This window comes from Cupressus sempervirens, chromosome 6 (genome assembly GCF_028749045.1).
Source record: "Cupressus sempervirens isolate cs-2001-9-10 chromosome 6, ASM2874904v1, whole genome shotgun sequence".
NCBI lineage: Eukaryota > Viridiplantae > Streptophyta > Pinopsida > Cupressales > Cupressaceae > Cupressus > Cupressus sempervirens.
Window position 1 is genome coordinate 369884509 of NC_143123.1, and position 7791 is coordinate 369892299.

The 7791-nt window shown below is 36.0% G+C and overlaps 1 pseudogene; it reads right to left on the reverse strand.

The window, feature by feature from the left end:
* Positions 1-3417: 3417 nt before the first annotated feature.
* Positions 3418-6198, reverse strand: LOC149552617 (heat shock 70 kDa protein 4-like; annotated as a pseudogene).
* Positions 6199-7791: the final 1593 nt, after the last annotated feature.

Here is a 7791-nt window from a genome sequence, read left to right on the forward strand (position 1 = left end):
TTTAGTTATTTTTTGTAAATAATGTAATGATAAATAATCAAATTTAATGCTTACACTCTCTCTCTCTCTCTCTCTCTCTCTCTCTCTCTCTCTCTCTATATATATATATATATATACCCTCTCCCTCTCTCCCCCCCCCCCCCCCCCATCCCTTTGTCTCTTCTATACCTCTTTCTTCTCCCTCCTTCTCTTCACCGTTTTTCCCTTGTTATCTCACCCCCTTTCTTTATATCTCATAACTCTATTTTTGCATCTCTCTCTCCCTATCCCTTGGTATCTCTAGTCTTGTTTTCCTTTGTCCACTCTATATTGGAAACATGATAAGAATGTACTTGTAATGGGGCTTGATTATCTTTGTAATGCAAAGTGTATTCTTCAATCATGTTTGGATCTGTTTAAGTTGATGCATGTAGTTAGTTTGTAGCTATGGCCTCATCATAGAGACCTTTATTAAACAAATCTCACCATTTTCCATATAGTTCACTTATTAACCTCATCTACTAAAGGACGAGATTATGTTTTAGGGTTCCAGATTAAGATTATAGTTTACAATCATGGTTGGGGTCAAGGCTGACATTATCATTAGGGTTAGGATTGATCAATGTTTACAATTGCAATTATGGTCAAGCAAAAGGTTTATCTTGTGATTGTAGTTATAGTAAAGGTTTTGTTTATGGTTGATCTTTAGGATTATAAAGAGGACACAATTTTATATTTATGTCTTTCTTAGATCAAGGATTGAGTTTAGAGTTTGGTTTATGATCTTTTTTTCAATTAAGATTTAATGTTTGGGTTTGGATTAAGGTTAAAGTTACAATTAGGGTTGTTAATAGGGTTTAGGGTTACAATTATTATCAAAGTAAGAGGTTACATCATAATTTCTACTATGATTAAGGTGTGATTATGAGCAAGGCAATCCTTAGTGTTAGAATTAGGAATGTGGTTAATTTTGTGGTTAGAGTTAGAGTTAGGAAAATGGTTTATGTTTATGTCATGATTAGGGTGGGGGTTATGTTTAAAGTTTAAAAAATGATCTTGTTTATGAATCTAGGACTACGATTTGTGATAAGGTTTAACTCTAAGGTTTATGGTAATAGAGCATGATTATCTTTTTGATTGAGAGGTTTTCTTGATTTATATAACTAAATAGTTTATGAAATTACAATATTAATTGTAAATATATATTTTAAAAAATTATCCTCGATTCACCCTAAAATACTATTGCTAGTTTATATTCAAGTCAATTCCCAATTTATAGCTATCTAAATATCTTTACTACAAAATGCATATTAGATTAGGGAATAATTCTTCATTTAATTGTGTTTGTTCTACACCAATATTTCAAGTTATATACTTCCAATTTTTTCACCACATAGCTATCTATTAGACTTGTCTACTATCTGTTACCACACAATGTATATTATATCAAAATGTTCTTAATTTAGTTTCTTTTTTTGTTTTTCCTTGTATCAATGTTTTAAATTGTGTTTGTAATTCCATGTCTTATATAAGTTAGGAAACTAATATTTTTATTAGTCTCTTTCTATTAATTTTTATAATAATAAAAATATTCTAAAATTCTAAGTTCAAGTAGTTGTATTTTTAAAATCAATTTTTACACAATTATTTATGGTTTCTTATTTGCTAAAACTAATTTTGTTGAGATTTCTTCTTTTTTAAAACTCAAAAAGTATCAATAATAAATGACGAGATAAAGATCCATTAATTGCATTCATTAATTATTGCCAATCCATACAACAATCAATGCAAAGACATAAGACATTTTATTAGACTTGTTTAATATGTTCTATGTAATAGAAAATGTATTGCCACTTTTAACATATGCATCATTTCTAGCCTCCTTCAAATATGCTTTCTAAGAGAGGAACATAAAAGTACTTATCTACCATTATGCATGTAAAAGTGCCCAAATTGCGCATAATCCCTCCATTTTTTAAACCACATATTTTGTAATTTGAAACAAAATAAAGGACTTTTGCTCTTTGAGTCTTTTTCTCTTTAAGACTTACACGATTAGTTCTAAGGTTTGAGGGAAAAGATTTGATCATATGCTTGTAATTTGAAGAAGGATGGCATCTAATCTTCTTCCACATGCTTTGTTATGGGAAATATTTTTGAAAATGTGGTTGTTTCAAATGCAGCTGAAGGAAATGATTGTAAGTATGCAAGTTCCAATATCTTGAAAGGATCTCCATCATACTTAGATTGTATCATACTTTAGATATTATGTTTTTATCTACTCGTCTTGGTAGGAATGTAACATGCTACTATCATCCATGTGTCATGATAAGATTGTAATTTGATTTATGTAATTATTGTTATTGTTATGTAACTATGATATATGACAATTGGTACTCATGCCCTCTATGTACAAATTGAATGTACTCTTTGATTGTCTTTTGATAACATATTACTAGTATAGATATCTTAAATAAATCTATCTAAAGAAATGATGATAGATATCCACTACAAAATAATTATAATTTAATTTGCTACATCTAAAAATATTTATATTTCCTTTATCTCCATTTATTTTATTTTTTACTAAGTAAATTTTTTATTTTTATTTCTAAAAAAATGGATGATTTATATCTCCAAATATTATAATTTAAACGGATATTTAATGTGGTATTTATTAAATTATTTTTAAAAGTATATTCTATTTATGATAAGATTTAAATTTTTGACATATAGATGATTGTCAAATTTAACATAGAAGAGTAAAAGTTAACATTAACACGCTCACACCATCTCACTCCCCATTCTGCCATTGTAGAATGCCTATCAGCATTAATTAATTCAAGGAAAAAAAATTGTACTTTCCATATTTGTGTAGGACACTTTGATTGTGTTCTTTCAAACAACAAACTCTCTCTATATGACATTCAGCATGTTGGGCAGCATTTTCACTTATTTTGTTCTATTATCCACACTAGACACGTTCTTTTAAACAACAAACCCTCTATATAACAAACATAGTGAACTGCAAGCATGACTCGAGATCAACTACAGCTCTTATTTTTTTTCAAAATTGTTGTAAATTAAATTGAATTTGCTTATATACAAGTTATTTAATTTTCACAAGTCAAAACACCAACCATAAGCTCTTTAAAAAGATGAAGAAAATGTAGGAATTCTACCCCGTTCAGAGACTGTAGAAACATATTGAATGGTGAAGAGCACAGTATCAAGAATTGGGAGAAACATACACAGCTTTTATTCACATTTATACCAAAACCTTCTCCTGTAAGGAAAGGATACAAAATTTTGAGCATGAGAACGAGGAAGATTCATACTTCTCTTCCACTTACATGGGGAAAGAAAAATTCATGCTGACAAAAGCAACCATGATCGTAACACAAAAATAAAAACAAACTAAAAAATAGAGCAAGAAGATTAATCCACTTCTTCAATCTTGGGGCCAACGCTGCTATCGAATTCAATGGGAAAATTGTCTGGCACAGGCCCAGCACCTACCCCTACCCCTGCCCCCTGGTACATTTTAGCAATAATTGGATTGCAGAAGCTCTCCAGCTCCTTCAATTTGTCTTCAAATTCATCCACCTCTACAAGTTGATTGTCGTCCAGCCATTTGATCGCCTTGTCCACAGTCGATTCAATCTTGTGCTTGTTTGCCACATCCAACTTCCCAACGATTTTGTCATCTCAGACAGTATTCCTCATATTGTATGCATAATTCTCTAGAGAATTCTTGGCCTCCACTTTCTTCTTCAGCTCCTCATCCTCGGCCTTGAATTTCTCTGCATCCTGCACCATTTTCTCGATCTCCTCCTTGCTCAGCTACCCCTTGTCATTTGTAATGGTAATCTTGTTCTTCACCCCAACGATCTTGTCCTCCGCTGAGACATTCAGAATCCCATTCGTGTCAATGTCGAAGCACACATTGATGTGCGGCACTCCCTTGGGCATCGGCGGGATGCCTGTGAGCTCAAATTTTTTGAGCAGATTATTGTCCCGGGTTCGAGCCTAATGAGGAGATAACAAAGACAAAGCCTATAATAGGCTCAATATTGGATGGACAGAAGAAACTAAAAAAAAAAACTATAAGAAAAACATCAAATATGAACAACACCTTACAAGTTACATGTGTTCATTCATGGCAAGCACATAGGGATGTTGCCTTACCAAACAGATGTTTCTTCAAATTGTAGCCTATTCTTGCAAATGGCCATGAAGAAAGTAATGTACATTCCTCCTACCCGCTCTCCACCACACTCAGGCCACTTCACATGGTGTTCATGCGAGCAAGAGGCATTTTTGCCCAAATTAACTTCCAGAGATTCTTGTGTGAGTATGCTTCCTACAGCAATAACTTCTAAACAAAACAATGCTACTACTACTTTATTCAGAAACCAATAGATACGATATGCATCCCTAATCAATTTGCAATGTGAACAAAATAAAACCAAAATCAAGTAGCAAGAAAGCACTACAATATTATTTATTTCATTTGTTCAGGGCCAGGTAATAATCTTCACAATATTTCAGTCCTTCTTCACAGAGAAAAGAAAATTAAAATTAATCTTCTCCTCCACGATCAATTTGGAGAGAACATATAAACAAAGATAATCAGTTAAGACTGTTTTTGGCAACCACCAGTCACGTACATGTTTTGTTCAATTCTTTAACAGAACATCAAACTATGCCTTAAAATATTAAAATGTGCCCTAAACATCAATTATTTCCTAAGTGATAGAAACTATTAATTATACCCTAAAATGATAAAATATACCTTAAAACATATAAGTACCCCATAAACAATATAGAAATATTATTTATACAGTTGCTCCTGCAACAGAGCCCTCTCGCCCTCATAGACATGGATCAAAACCCCAGGCTGATTGTCAGAATAAGTGGAGAATACCTGCTCTTTCTTCGTTGGAATCGTTGTGTTCCTCGGAATGAGAGTGGTCATAACCCCGCCGGCAGTTTCGAGCCCCAAGCTGAGCGGGCTGACATCAAGCAACAGCAGATCTTGCACCTTCTCATTTTCCCTCACCGCTCAGAATCGCCGCCTGAACAGCGGTGCCATAAGCAACGGCCTCATCGGGGTTAATGCTCTGGCAGAGCTCCTTCCCGTTGAAGAAATCCTGCAAAAGCTGCTGCACTTTGGGGATGTGAGTTGAACCCCCGGCCAGCACAACCTCATGCACATTTCCCTTGTCCATTTTCGCATCCCTCAAGCACTTCTCCACAGGCTCCATACACTTCCTGAACAGATCCATGTTCAATTCTTCAAATCTAGCCCTAGTAATCGTAGAATAGAAATCAATACCTTCGTAAAGCGAATCAATTTCAATCGTCGTCTGCGCAGTCGAGGAAAGCGTTCGCTTTGCCCGCTCGCAAGCCGTTCTCAGACGTCGCAAAGGCCTAGCATTTCCTCCGATATCTTTCTTATACTTCCTCTTAAATTCCTGGACAAAATGATTCACCATTCTGTTATCAAAATCCTCACCTCCGAGATGCGTATCACCGGCCGTGGCTTTAACCTCGAAAATCCCCTCCTCAATTGTCAGGAGCGACACATCGAAGGTCCCTCCGCCGAGATCAAAGATCAAAATATTCTTCTCTCCAACAGAAGAAGCCTTCTTGTCCAGACCATAAGCAATGGCCGCAGCGGTCGGCTCATTAATAATTCTCATCACATTCAGCCCCGAAATCACACCAGCATCCTTCGTGGCCTGCCGCTGCGAATCGTTAGTAGGCCGGAACAGTAATAACAGCGTCTTTAACAGTTTGCCCTAAATAAGCCTCGGCAATCTCCTTCATCTTGATGAGCACCATGGAAGAAACCTCCTCTGCAGCAAATTGCTTCTTCTCGCCTTTAAACGTGACTTCGATCATCGGCTTCTCACCAGGGCCAGCAACGACCTTGAAAGGCCAGAGCTTCATGTCGCTCTGTACCGACGGATCAGAAAATCACCGTCCGATGAGCCGCTTTGCATCGAAGACAGTATTGGTAGGATTCATGGCCACCTGATTCTTCGCAGCATCACCGATGAGCCGCTCTGTATCGGTGAAGGCGACATAGGACGGTGTAGTCCTGTTGCCCTGATCATTTGCAATGATCTCAACACGATCATGCTGCCACACTCCAACGCAACTATATGTAGTCCCGAGGTCGATTCCCACGGCCTTTCCTCCGCCCTTTGCCATACTTCACTACTTTTCTCAAAATCTTGCAGTAAACAGAATACAGATTATTTTTTTGAAAAGCTCTGAGCAGTCAAGATTAGCTTCTTGAAACAACTTCTCTTCAGATTGCCTTCAAGTCGAGACATGGAAGTCGTTTTATAGTTTTCTAACGAACTGAAACCAGAAATTTCTGGAAAGCGGTAGACGGTTCTTCACATTTCAGGAAAATTCTAACGGGTCCTTCTATAAACGAAGATTATAATTTACATCTGAATTATTGACAATGTAAATGTCTCTCCAATCTAAATATATAAGATTCATATGAAACCAAAGAATCTGTGTGACAGAGGCAAATTCCCAATTCCGAAGCGAGAGAGTACATCACGATCGACATTACCAATCAAGTGACTAAAAACCAGATCGGACGGAATAGAACATTCAAGAACAAAATCAAAAAGCTAATTCAGAGCACCTAATCTCCAAATAAATCTTTTAGCTTGCAACTGGGCAACCATCCATTCCAATCGCCGACTGCTATGGAGGTCATGATCGACCCACAAGTTCAGCATACGGAAATTCCCGACAATAGTCTCCCAAAAAAAAGCTCTGATTGAGCTGGACTCCTTGCCTTGTGAATGTTAAAATTATTTTGAAGTATAAATGTTTTTGAAAAATAGCTTTTTAAAATAAGTATTTATAAAATTATTTTAATTAAAATAGAAGATTTAGTCATAATTATCTCGGAAACATATATTGCTTCATTTTCAAGAGATAAGAACTAAGTGATTTATGTTCTAAACCATTTAAAATCATTGATAAAATAAAATAATTTAAAAATATATTTTTCAAACTAATTTAAATTTTCAATTGCCTACAGATATAAATATTCTATAATAAAATGAGGAAAATATATTTTGATTTATTACATTAACAGCTTTGTCATGATTCGCAGCTTTGCACATCTTCTTCCCAAAAAAGACTTTTCCCAACATTTCCTCCAACTTTGGGATTCTTGACGAACCTCCCACCAACACAATCTCGTCGATTTGGGCATTGCTCATCTTGGTGTCATCCAAACACATCCTCACAATCTGCATGCACTTTATGACAAATCACCATTCAGCTCTTCAAACTTTTCTCTACTTATTTGTACGTGGAAGTCTTGCTCGTTGTGGAAGCTATCGATGTCGATCACGATCTCCCTCGTGGAAGACAAGCTTCGGTGTCCTCCAAACACATCCTCAGAGCTTTTCCATTTGAACATAGATCTTTCTCTTTCTCTGTTGTGTGTCTTCTTTTGAACTCCTTGACACAATAATCGAGCAATCTGTTGTCAAAGTCCTCCCCTCCCAGATACATGTCTCCCCCACAGCTTTCACCTCTATTTTCCCCTTTTCCACCGCAACAATCGAAACATCGAAGGTCCCTTCGCCCAAATTGAAAACAAAGACATTCTTTTCCATGCCTGCGAATGCATGAAAGCCATAACTGATCGTAGCTGCAGTGGGCTAGTTGATCATTTTCATCACATTGAGGCCTACAATTTTGCCAGCATCTCTCGTAGCCCTCTTCTAAGAATCACTGAAATATGCATGAATTAGGAGTGGACACGTT